Source organism: Lonchura striata, chromosome 3 (assembly GCF_046129695.1).
Source record: "Lonchura striata isolate bLonStr1 chromosome 3, bLonStr1.mat, whole genome shotgun sequence".
NCBI classification, from domain to species: domain Eukaryota; kingdom Metazoa; phylum Chordata; class Aves; order Passeriformes; family Estrildidae; genus Lonchura; species Lonchura striata.
Window position 1 is genome coordinate 85,747,507 of NC_134605.1, and position 13,653 is coordinate 85,761,159.

The 13,653-nt window shown below is 38.7% G+C and overlaps 1 protein-coding gene and 1 long non-coding RNA gene across 14 annotated transcripts in view; one reads left to right on the forward strand and one right to left on the reverse strand.

Moving 5' to 3' along the window:
• ADGRB3 (adhesion G protein-coupled receptor B3) overlaps window positions 1-13,653 on the reverse strand; it is a 446,612-nt gene that overhangs the window by 79,203 nt on the left and 353,756 nt on the right. The gene's annotated exons all lie outside the window — the stretch shown is intronic.
• LOC144246072 (uncharacterized) lies at window positions 1,089-3,061 on the forward strand. Its single transcript, XR_013339749.1, has 2 exons — window positions 1,089-1,470; window positions 2,461-3,061. It is a non-coding gene; the product is annotated as an uncharacterized LOC144246072 (long non-coding RNA).

A 13,653-nucleotide genomic window follows, 5' to 3' on the forward strand; every position in this document is an offset into this window, starting at 1 on the left:
TGCAGCCCCCACAAGATGGAGGTGGCCACGCGGTTTTCCCTTCTCCATCCCCGCATTCCCTGCTCCCTGTGCCAGCCCAGAACATGCCCCCAGCCCTCGCATTCCCCCCTCCGCCTGTCCCTGACCCCAACCCCTCCTCCCTTGCGGCGATCCAGCCCACATTCCAGCCCCCGGTCCAGCCCTCAGCTCCTCCTCTCGCAGTTCCATCACCACCCCCTGTCCCTGTCCCTGCCCCGCTCCACGCAGCCCCGCCGGCTGCGGCCACTCCCTCACAAGCCGGCCCTCCTCCCCCTCCCTCTCCCGGTCTCTCTGGCAACGGCAGCGCCCAGGCTGTCAGCCGGGAAGTGCTCAGAGAGACCAAGCCTGCGTTCTTAGCCCCTGTGATTTATAATGCCAGGGGACAGAACGCCAAATGGAAGCCCCTTTCGTATGATAGTATTAGGGAACTTTGCAAAACGAAGCGTGAGTTTGGGGAAAGAAGTGAATTTTTTAAGAGCATTTTGAAAGCTACTATATGCTCCAAAACATTTGTCCCCGCTGATTTGAAACGTCTTTTCAGTTGCTTGCTCCCTCAGTCAGAGTTTAGATTGTGGGAAAGAACGTGGAAAAGACTTGCAGCAGATCTCCTCCCAGAGATTCTGCAAAGTCCAAGCCTTTCCACAGATATAGAGGATGAGGAAATCACTTTAGAACATCTAGTGGGTGAGGGTGATTGGAGCCAAGCTGAAAAGCAAGCAGCAGGCATTCCCAGAGCAGTGTTAGACCTGTCCAGGGATGCAGCAGAACGTGCATTTTTTAACATGCCTTCTAAAGACCCTATTGTCTCATATACCGCTTTAAAGCAGTCTGTTTCAGAACCATTCATGGATTTTGTGGATCGAGTGCGAGCCTCTGTGGAAAAAAGGGTGCAAAATCCAGAGCTCCAAGACCAACTTACATTAGAACTGGTCACCACAAATGCAAATGAAGTCTGTCAGCGAATCATCCTATCTCTTCCATCATCGCCTCCCCCCACACTCGATCAGCTCATCAAGGAGTGCACCAGGAAAGCTATGCTGATGACAGAGGACTCAGTGATAAAGCCACGGGAAAGGGTGGTTGCTTCAGGAGCAGCAACCCCCAGGACTCCAGGATCTGAAGGGCCTCCTCGACAAGGGGGGAAGGCGGGAGGGGGGAGAATCATTTTCCTTTATACTGGCAGAGCAAATTGTATCTTTTTCAGAGTTAGTTCACTTTGTTGTATGATTTTATCTTTCTTTCAGACTAGCAGAATGTCAATTTCCACATTCCTGCTCATCGTTTGGTTCCAGGGAATGGTCATCTACCCTTCCACGGTGGATGCATGGATTGTTCCACAGCCCAAGAAAAATGTGTGGGTCACGCTAGCCCAAGCCTTGCAACAGGATCATATGTGTTTGTCCACTGCCTCAGCAGAAAATCCGATGTCCACATGTTTAATAGGGGTTCCAAGTAAGGAGGACGAGTTTCCAATTGGTCTGGTCCGTTTGCAAAAGCAGGTGAACGAAAATAAAATACCTAAAGGTGCAGGACAAGTTGAAACACAAGTGGGAAATCCCCTCATTTTGTGGCAAGGGTGGGTTTCACATTTGCCCACTGCTGAGGGGGAGCCCCAGGAATTAGAACTCCTAGGCTCTGCAAAAGCTGAATTTTGCATTCAATTTGATTTTTCCCCAACCAAAGAAGTAAAATTATATGAGCATGTTAAACAGTACAAGGTAGAATTCAGAGCAGGTCAATGGTGCACAGCTGTCTACAAGCTGAAATTTGCATCCACCACTGATTTCCGTCCACGCAAGCTGGACAAGGGAATGTTTCTTATCTGTGGGGACAGAGCATACCCAGGAATCCCATCTCGTCTTATTGGAGGTCCATGTACTTTTGGGCATCTGACCCTTGCTTCCCCCAACATGACCCAAATTCCAATTGGGCAAGCAAAAAGTGGGAAAAAAATTACTAAGCGGAGTGCAAGCCAATTTGATGAACATTGTGATGCAGAAATTTATCATTGGGCAAAATCCAAAAGAGTTGCTGTCTCTGTGTTTTTACCATGGGTTGCAGCAGCCAAAGCATTGAGTGAATTAGGCAATCTAGAATGCTGGGTGACCAAGCAGGCAAATTTAACATCAGCAGCCCTGAGTGACCTCCTAGAAGATGAGGAAATAACCAGGAAGGCTACCCTCCAAAATAGGGCAGCTATTGATTTCCTGCTGTTGGCACATGGTCATGGATGTAAAGAATTTGATGGGTTGTGTTGTTTTGATCTGTCATCTAAAGGACAGAGTGTCCACTCGTCCATTCAGGAAATGAGAAGCCTCATTGGGAATGTGAAGCAAGAAAATGAGGATTGGTTTAAAAATCTGTTCAAAGACTGGGACCTTTCTGGGTGGGCAGTGTCTCTTTTAAAAGACATCTTTTACTTTCTAGTTGCATTGTTTTTAGTTCTGTTAGCATTTGGAATTCTGAAGCGGATCGTCTCCAAGGTCATCACCTCGAAGCCGAAGGCTTCTGCGCCGGTTTTCATCGCTGCTGCCGCCACGGAAAGCGATTGGTGGGAAGACGACAAGCAGAAAGACACTGCAGTTTAAGAGCCACAGTTTACCTTCTCCCAAGGCATCGTTCATCTTAGTAATTGAAAAGCGGGGAATTGTTGCAGTCATGCTGGCATGGTAGCGTGGAGGAAGGTTTTAGAAAGGCCTTGGGAATGGTAAACTGAGGAAAAGGATACATTCATGTATGCCCCATTGTTTTAGAAAGGCTTTGGGAATGAGAAACTGAGGGAAAAGATACATTTATGTATGCTCCACTGTTTCGGGAAAGTCCCGCTTCAGCATTCCTCTGTAGACCCCCTTCTCCCCACCCCTGAGCAGTTCCCATTGGACCTGGCCCCTGGGGTGGTTCTGATGTGCCTTAGCTGAACACTGTCTCTATTGTTTAAGACCTTATCTCTTAATTTTGCTGTATAAAACTGTATCTGGGCAATAGCCCAGGGCCTTTGGTCACTGCAATGCTTCAGGCAATACAATCTCTCTGGACAAGCATACCATTGGTCTCTCTTGGTCTCTTTATCTCGAACCCTTGCGGCGACTGAGGCAGCACCGCAGCTCGGACCGTGCTAACCCACACGCTGCCTGGTGAGCCCAGGGCAGCGGGACCGCGGAAAACCCCGGCCCCTGGAGGGGACAGCTAGCCGGAGGGTCCCGGGGGGCCGGGGAGGGACGGGGGACAGCGGCGAGTAACCCCCGAGAGCAAAGTGGCGGTCGAAAGAGAAGCAACAGCTGGCTAGAGCCACTAAAGACTTGAATACTATAGCTGGATGCTGCTTCTCTTTCTTATGAGTTACAGTTCCTCACTACTACCAGAAAAATTTTCTCCAGTGAAATACAAATGCTGAAGAAAACCTATATGATCAGAAGGTAAAGCTGGTACCCTGAAAACTGTCTTTCTATTTGAAAATGGAGAAGCCCTGTATAGAAGTCCATGAATTCCCAAATATTGGCTTTGGTCATCATGTTGGATGACAAAGAACTGTCATGAACAATGAAGTGGATGAGAAAAGCCATACCAAAAGCATAAGATCACAAATCATAAAAGCAAGGCAAGCAATTAATGAAGAATGAAGATAAAATAACTGAAGAGAAGAAAAAGAAACTACAACTGATGAAATTGGAGACTATGCAGTGATATTTTTTTCTTTTTTAGTCTGAAACTTGAAAACAGATTATTTTTTCCACATGCAAGCCTAAAAGAGAAATCTCCACTCACTATGAACACTCCTTGCAAGGAGTCAGTAAGAATGGAAAATGCAGCCTTTAAAACTAGGATCATGCTCCAGAGCAGAGGGAATGTAAAGGAGTACTTGGTTGCTACCAAGACAGTCTGGCTTAAAAGTTCTCTCTTCTCCTTTCTGATAGCCAGTAAAAGACATTATACACTTGCTCCTGCCCAATAATCATAAAATCATAGAATTGTTACAGTTGGACCTCTGAGATTATCAAATCCACTTGGCAATGTAGCATCATCACCATGCTCATCAGTTACCTGCATTTTTCAGACTAGGAAACTAACTAACTAAGAAATAAAATAATCTTGCTGTGACTCCCTTCTCCACAGAGTCAGAAGTACCACAGCTCTGTTTTCACAAAAAGGACTTTTCCTTGTTGCTCAAGAGGAGAGGAATGGGTGGCTTGTCTACTGAGTATGTTGGTCAGCCCTTCTCCACTCAAACTCTCTAGGGCCTGGAAGGCACTGCATACACAATCACACAGTAACTGTATTGCTAGTAACACATTATCTTAGTTTCTAGTATTTTTCTTCCTAATTAGAAGTCATTAGCATATATAAACATTTTTTTTTCTGAAATGCTTTGAGCTCTGTTCCAATTTAGATTCTGTTATTTTGAAAGGTAAATAACCATAAAAAATTAAGCAAAATGCAACATGTCCCATAAAGCTCAAAGAAACATGAATATTTACCATACAGCTTTAGATGGAAAGCAAATGCTTCTGTATTGTTTTGAGTGTGTGTGACTTGAGATTGTTCCTAAGTAGCAAAATTATCATTGACTGAGCACAGGCATTTCATTATATACAAATTATGTCTTATTAAACATTTTAAAGGAAATATAATCTATTCATTTATTTTAAGTCATCAACTGCATGGCTAACCACATGACTAACCTCTGGCTCTATGTCTCACTGAGTCTTGTATTAAAAATTTAATGTATATGGGATGCAAACAGTTCTCATTTAAAACAATATGTACTGCAGAAAATTATCTGCAGAAGAAAAAAAAAACAAAACAGTGCCTCAGCAGGAGGAGATGAAGTTTTATTTGGCACAGAGCTATCCATGTGGAATACACTAAAATCAGAGAATATCTAAGAGCAGGGTGTATCTTAGGGAAAGTAAGAAATGCACTCAACTCATTGTGACCATACCTGTGGCCTTCTAACTTGCCATTCATAACTTTTAACTTGTAAACCCCTAAAAGGTATTTTCTGTCAGATTCCAGGCTGGAGCAACAGAGAAACCCTATAACAGTCCATGAAGATGGTGGGCTCCTCAGCAAGAAATGCCTAGCTGGCCAGAGCCATTAGAGATTTGGGTACTGTAGCTGGATAATGCCTCCCCTACTAATGAGTTCCTGTGCATTACTGTCATCACAAAATTGTTCAATAGTGAAATTTAAATGCTGAAAAATCCTAAATGATCAGAAGGTAAAGATAGTATCCTGTAAGCTGTCTTCTTTATTTGAAAGTGGAAAAGTCTGTGTAGAAGCCCCTGAATTACAAAATGTTGGTTTTTATCACAATACTGATATTTGCATGCATAAGTTCATAGAGTAGAGATTGTGACTTTTCTTCTTTGCTATGTGTTTCACTGGTATATCAGCTTTTGAGGCCTAAATATTTAACCACTGTAATCTGCTCTACATGTGGAGTGCTCAGTGGGTGACACTTCCAGACCAGTCGGAAGCCTCTGCTAATGCAAAAAAAAAAAAAATTAATTCTTTGGTTCTACTCATGTGTGACTGTAATCAATAAAAACAAAGTTTGTCCCTTTCACAGCACTACTGCTTCTAGTACAGCTTTTCCCTGTAGGTGACTCTACCCTCACTGCTAAGTGCAAACGGAGCATCTTTTTTGCTCCATTTTATCTCTCAGGGTTTCACATCCAGCCTTCTTCCTAACATCCACTGTTTATCTGTGCTAATCAACATTTCTATGGTCAAAATCCTCATTAATGGAGAGGAAACAGTCTTAGTATAGCTGAACAGGTCCTCACTCTGTTTCTACAGGAGAGCTGGCAGACCTCAGTGTGCTGACATTGAGAAAAGAGTGCAAGGCTGATACATCTACTCAAGCTTTTTCCTATAAAATAAGTTAAGGTTCTGACCAGAGGGAAAAATAAAAATGTTTATATCCATTAATAAATCAAATGGAAAATTTGTTGATGTTGGAAATATTCTCAGAGTTTAATGATAGGTCTATTGTTATCAACAACAATAATTAATAATTAATGTTTTATGTCTCTCAGATCCATCTTGGCAGCTAAAATTAGCAAGTATAAAATGTTACATTTTAGATTTATTCTTAGCAGGGATGTCTCCTACAAAATATTGCAGAATATATCCATGTCCATCACAGTCTGGATGACATGATATAGCCAAATTACATCTGGAAAGTTTATTTGTATTCTCTCTGGTCCTCTGCAGGGAATTCCCTTATGCTCTGTGACCTGCACAGATCTGATAACTCTGCCTGCAGAGCTAACTAAAATCAGTGCCATCCTCTGAACATGAAGCAGCATCTCTAAACCAGCTGATACTTACAGGTTTAGAGCAGTCTGGCTAATGTTTTATTGTAGAACTATTCTCATATTTTAGAAACTACAGAAAACAAAAGCCTCTTGCAGGCCATGGTGAGAGAACCAGACTGCCACAGGGGAGTATCGTACATATGAGCCTAACAAGAAGTTTGGAGAAGGAAGCTAGGGACTGCACTGGAGGGCTACTTGTTTTGTGCATTCATAATCATCCATTCCTTATTCCCCAGCTTTCAATGCCATTTAGATAAATTCATTCCAGAAGTTTGAGCTTTTGTAGCACACTAGCAGATTTCTGCCCATCAGTTTCTAAGGAAGACAAGTGAATCCAAGTGCCCTAAACCAGTTCTTCTAGATGACACATGATGACAGGTTTAAATATAGAGAGCAGAAAGACAATGAGATGAGATTAGAAATGCCCATCTGAGTTATTATTATTTAACACTAGGAAAGTGTCACTGACAGATATGAAGGTCCACTTACCCTGACTGTAGCATACCCATGTTTTGAATGGCAATTCTGTAAAGTGCTCCTTTGACAAAAAAAAACCCTCGATTTGTTTCTTTGGCTATGCTTTGCTCATCATTACCTATTTATCAACTGAAATACTGAAACTTCAATGAACTGAGATCTCCAGAGGCTCCAACACATAATGAAGTCATCATAGCATAACAAGTGTCATATGAGCTGTATCAATAATTTGTGTGCATGCTCCTAGCCATGGCAACTGCAAGGCAACACAATTTGGCTTAGTTCTGATTCATTTCAGGCTTTGCAATTGCTACTGGAAAAATGTGTGCACTGGGATTAATGCCACAACTCAAAGTTTTGAACACTTCCTGTTTACAATGAGCAGGAAATTTCCTACAGTTAAAAATATATGTTTGATTGTTTAATGCCTAATATTTAACGAGGACAGCTACATTCTTTAGGTATTCATGGACTCTGATTGAGTCTTCTCATTAATATTTTAAAACCTCTCTAGATTATGTTTTTACTAGTGTTAGGTATTATTGCTGAATCTTCTCTTCAAAAGGAAGAATCCTTTAGAAGTGGATGGAAGCAAACACTTGATCAGTTTAAGTCTCATGCATTTGTTTCTGCAGTGATTTTATCAACTGTGGTTTCTGAATAGCTACAAGAGACAAACTGAGTCTAACAACAGCTCTTGTCCATCATTAATATAACCTCGATACCTAGGTCTAACAATTATTCCTAGCAACACCATTTTTCTTCCATTGTAGTTCAACTGCAATGCCTTCTCTGATCATACAGTTTAGTAAAATGTTATTACTATTCTGTATTTACTTTAAAAGATAAGCAGTGTCAAAATTCAGGTTTTATAGCAGTAACTAAATTGCTAACACTCAAGCATGAATTCTGATTGATTTGACATAAGAGAATATACAGTAAACGACAGAGACTTAAAAGCCCTCTTAAATATAAGAAGTGTAATATCTAAATGCAAATAACAATAGCTTTACAATTAATCCCATCTTTTTAAACCCCAAGTTTCAATAGCTATACATTGACACTTGAGGTTTTGTTGTCCTGTATGGCTCAGCTAAGCTTGTTAAGAAAGCCATTCTCTTTCTAATCTTTCACCTAACTTTAAGTGGTATTTAAATAATAATACATCCATTTAGATTTCTAGCTTAAGGAAATTATTTAGCAAATATGTGATAGATTGCAATTGCAATTTTTCATGAAATGGAGAACACAGAGCACAAATTATATGCCACGCCACTAATTAGAGACAGATATGTAATCACTTACTAATGGAATAACATTTTGTGCCAACCTTATTCATACTTCCTTCCAACTGCTGGACTCCTTGTGCCAGATATATTTCCATTTTCTTCAGGGGAGAGAGATACTAACATGTTTTCCATCCTGTTTTTAAACCTAGAAGTCTAGTGCATACTGAACTTTCTTGACATTACAGGAATTCTATCAGTTTTAACAGCTTGAGGCCTTTTTATTACAAACATGTACACTTCCCTGCAGGGTTCTGGAAATCTCACAATTACATTCATTAAAACTGTCCATGATTATAGCCAAATGCATGTTTTGTAGGTTTACCTTTACAGTTTCCTTTCAACAATTATTCTGAACATAACTTTCTATTAAATTCCACAAAATACCTACTTATTCATCCAAAATGTCAGTTTGATATGAATTTTGACAAAACCATTAGAAGAGAAAAATACCAGAGCACATTTACTGTCAAATTTGTCAGTACCAGGCTTAATGTCTATGGTATGACTCACTGAGATTCAACAAAATAAGCATGTACGTCCATGAAAACAAGTATAAAAAGGTCATGTTTCAACAGCAGTCTAAAATTAGACACATTACATGCCTTTTATATTAGCATCAAGAGGATCTCTAGGTACATAATTTTGGGTCCCTGGTCATACCTAGGAGTCCCTTTATTTGACAAGCTAAGCATCCCTCTCATGACAAAACCCTGCTGTAATCCAGACAGTCTACTAGCACTGGCATTTCTCATGTCATAAATATGCTCAGATCACACTTGCTGAATGCTGACTTCATTGACTTGGGCACACAGTGACCACCATTTCTTTCTCAGAAATAAAAAGCAGGAAAGGTCAGAATTCATGTGATCATCCTTGTCTTTCCATCTTATTATTAGCATCAGTCTAGAACAGAGATTTGCATACTGCTTGTCCCACTTCCCATGAAATTTCACTTAACATCACCTTAAAGAAAAGACAGAAAGTGGAAATGAGAATGAAACTCTGATCAGACCAGTCAGAGAATCAGATCAATCCAATAGTCATTTTCTGACAAAATGCTCTCATTGGTGTGATTGCAAGACATAGGGCCTAAAATCTGTGACACAGGAAAATAAAAGGAAGAAAAAATGCGAAACTGTACAAATGAACTTCATAGTTCATGTCAAGGTTAAAGCATACCATATGTTCCTAAAAATATGCAGACCCAACAGGGAGTTCTAGTAATGTATAAATAAAAATCACTGCAATAAGTACACAATCTTTTGCAAATTTACTCTATTATTTGCTAAATGATAGTCCTTTAAAAGTGACTTTGTTTTCTATTGTTTCATTCTGTTATACAGAAAGAGTAATGATGTAATAATTACTGTTGTAGGGCAGAAGATTTACATTGCATTTATCTCAGAGCTGTGATTTTTGATGTATTATTATACCAGTTATCTATTAAAAAAAAAATCTTACTGTGTTTCTGTATCTGTTTAGGTTTACGTGACAAAGGTTTTCTATGCCTAGATTCTTAGAAAGAGTAATTCACATCTGAAAATCCATCAGAAGTTCAAATTTGTATTATAATGAAAATAACCAAGTAACTTGGTTTTGACGTTGCTGTTCTTATCATTCTTAATTAAATCCTTTAGTCTTGTGATGTTAATTGCCATGGTAAATCCATTTAAAAAATAACTTTTACTATTGCTTAGAATTGTCTATTGTTTCCTCTTTCTTAAAAGTAAGATCATGCAAGTGAAAGACATGAACATTTAACTGTTTGTTGATTGTTCTATTTCCCATTGACTGCCTTTCTATTTCTATTGAAATTCAAAGAATAGGCAAAGAAAGGTGTGAAAAAGGTGCAAAGCCCAAAAATAGCTGCTTGAGTCATCAACAGATTGTCTGAAATAATTCATAAATGTGTTTGTTGGAGAATGAGCTATTTTCCTTAGAGCTGTGGGGGTGAATTCAAGAAGAGGAAAAAACTACTCTAAACAGATCATGAAGATCAAGGAGGAACCACACAATTCTGGGAAGAGTAGGAAAACGGAGAATTACCTCAGGAAAGTCCAAGCTAACAGCATCTTAAAGCATCCTGTCAGTACCTATAGAAAGGTCACTGACAAGATGAAGTCAAGTTCTTCACAGTGATGTGTAGTGGGATGACAATGGGCATAAAGAAACAAGAGGAGGTGCATACCAGATATATGGAAACACATTTTGACTGTGAGGACAGTCAAGCTGTGGATCAAGCTTCCCAAGGAAGATGTGATGTTACCATGCCTGGAGGTTTTCTAGACTTTACTATTATATAAAGTCCTGAACAACCCATTTTGACCTAAAAGCTGACCTTGCCTTGAGAATGAAGTTGAATACATTTTCCAACCTTAACAATTCTGGGATTCTAAATTAGTTCTAAAAGCTTTTTAAAAGGTTCTGGGGATAAGAGACAGAGAACACAAGCTCCTAAAATCTAACCAATTTCTTCCCTGTAACCTGCTTACAATCAAAATGTCTGTTTTGTTTAGATACAGCAAACTGAATGATAAAGTTGATGTATTTTGAGAAACAGTCTGACAGGCACTTTTGAGAAGAATGTTACCTTCTCCTCTGAGGCAGGTAACAGTAACATGAATGACAATGTTTAGTGATCTTGGGTAAGAAAGATCTGCTCCCAGAGGTTCTCTTGAGAATCTAAAAGCAGGTAGTTAATTCAACTGATGTTAACAGGTTTTGTCAGAATTTGGCATGGTAAAACAGCGTTGCTTAAACAGACCTACTTTTGTAATAGTTATTCAGCTAAATTTGCTTTTCTCCCTTTGGTTGTTTCTGAGTTTCAAAACACACAGCAGACAGATAGATGTGTGTGGTGTAGTGCACTCTGACTTCTGACCTATTTACTGGTGTGTTTCTGGGATGGATAACCCATACCAGAAACTCTCTGGGTCAGCTGTTCAACAAGCTGTTACACACACCAAAAAAGATGACAATCAGCAGAGATGTTAATTTGGAAGTCAGACACTGACAAAAATGGAAGGATATATTTTCCCAGGCTTTAGCTTCTTAAATGGAGGGTATTCCCTTGAAGTTCTACAGAAAGACTTGAAATATGGAGTGCTACTGCTTGACATACTGAATTCCCTACTTCCTCATTGATTTTCTAAAACAACCTTAGTGCTGTGTTAGCATCATTTCTCTGTTCATTCCATCTGCTCTGAGGTCTCCCCCGCTGTTTCCTAGGAGATATATTGCCACGATGCCTGCATCTGTAAATCAGTGGCAGATATGGGGCAAGAGGCACATGGTTAGAGGCAGCATTATTATCACCTGAATATTTGCAGGTTTCTCAGGGGATCCCACCACCCACCGTCTCTCAAAACCTGAGGGAGCCCTAGTTTTGCAGTCAGCTACTTCAGAGCACTATGGGAATGGGATGCTTGTCTTCTCAGCTCCTTTCCACTTCTACTTGCTTCTTTCAACTTAACACCTCTATTAAAAAAAAGCTAAAAGTGGGCTATTTTTGTCCAGTCAGTCTATTTAGTGAACATTCTAATCTTATTATCTACACATTTTTATGGGATTTTGCTTGTTTACAATGTCAGGTCACTGACAGTTTATGTTATGGTGATCAGGACAGGCCTTTTTCATATCCTTTAAGGTATGGTCTAAGGGATTAATTTCAAAATACAATAGTAAGCATAATAAACTGGATATTGCAATTAAATATGATTGATACTGAATATCAGGTTTACTAAATCTTGCATTAACATCTTTCCTGTTCTTTCCATAGTAGGTACACAGAAATCTGACTATGGCTCGCAAAATATCTCACAGCATTTTTAAAATAATGTTTTAAAAAATATTTAAAAATAAGAAACTTTCTCACAAATGACCCAAACATCAGCAATGAACCCTTAATTATAGCCAGTATCAGATTATATAGAAAATAGTTAACTTTTTCTCATATGTATAAGGAATTTTATTGGTTTTTTTTCCAAATGTATTTGGTTTTGTTTACTTCACAGGAAAAATAGATATACAGGAATTGTTTATATCAAAAAGCCAATGTGTTTTTGTTAGGCAAAACTGTGAACAAACCAAGATATTTTCTGAACTGGTATAAAAGGAAAGAGAATTTATGAAAAAATTACACATAATATTAATCAATAACTTATGGCAGCAGAGAATCTATTCATTAAATGAGATCAGGAGCATAGTAAAAGTTTATAGCTTAAATATTAAGGGCTCACATACAGAAGAAATACAGCCATTTTTCTTGATGGCAAGAAGAACATTAGGAAACATAAGATAGCAAGAGTTATGATATACTGAAAGCTACAAATCATTGATAGATATTTCCTAAAAAACCTGTCAGTCTTTTCAAAGTAAATATTTTTACTTTGAAGTAAGTATAATGTATAAATTAATGCTTTTGTAGATGTTAGGGACATCTCATAGGTTTTGTGAAATAACAGATATTTGAGCAATTAGGTTATAAATGAGAGGTTTTACCCTTGCTTAACTCAGGAGACTTAATTTCAGAGTTAAAACTAAATTCACTTATTAAAGTGTAGAAATTGCATATAGTCAAGTTTAAATATGATTATGTGACTAACATTTAACAGTGGAAAGAAAATGAGACAGAAAGAAATACTAAAGTAAATTAATATGCTTCTCATGCACAGTATAACACCAACTATATTTGAACAAGAAACATAATTAATTTGATAATATTTTAGTAATTTCAACCTTCAGTGACCTGTATTTCAAAACAGGATCTGACAGAACAGAAATCTTTTACACAGTTTGAAACATTACGAAAACTTTGAATAAAGTTCTGTGTTTTCAAAGGTTAAGGGAAACATAATGAGAAAAGCAGAACATTTCTCAGCTGTGTCCTTCAACAAAATGCACAATATGTTTTGCTAAGAAGGAGCAAAAGCGGAAAGTTTTTCTGTTGACAAAAGGCTTTTTGCTATCCCAATCCAAACCTTACAAGAGAAACCTTACTCCCCTCCATGACTTCCCTCATGAACTACTCTAAAACAAGCTGAAATGACCCATGACCTAGACCTCTGTTCTACTGTTGGCATCCTCAGGTTACTTAAACTGGACAAAAAAATACAGGTAATATAAGAAATGAAAAATATTTTGAAGTATTAAAGAATATAAATCCTTTCTATATGTCCTCAGTAAATATTTTGTCCATTTGTGACCATGGGAGGTGATCCTTTTTTACTGAAAGAACTTAGTTGAACGAAAGAGAAAGCAATGTTCAAACTCACTTATCTTTCATTAAAAGAAGCTTTTGCAAAAACATCAATGATATACTCAGCTTTCAGAAAGCAGAGCTAAACATAACATTCTAGAATATCTATGATTTTTTTTTAAACCAGAAAGAAAATAACAAAAACCTGTGCTTATCTAAACCAAGACACTCAGTGGTTTTTTCTATGTCATAGCTGTCAATGGGTGTAATTAAAACAAGCCACAGAAATTTCTTGGAGATTGAATAGCTCTGAAGTTAATAGAAGTAGTTTGTGAAGTGTTTAATACAGACA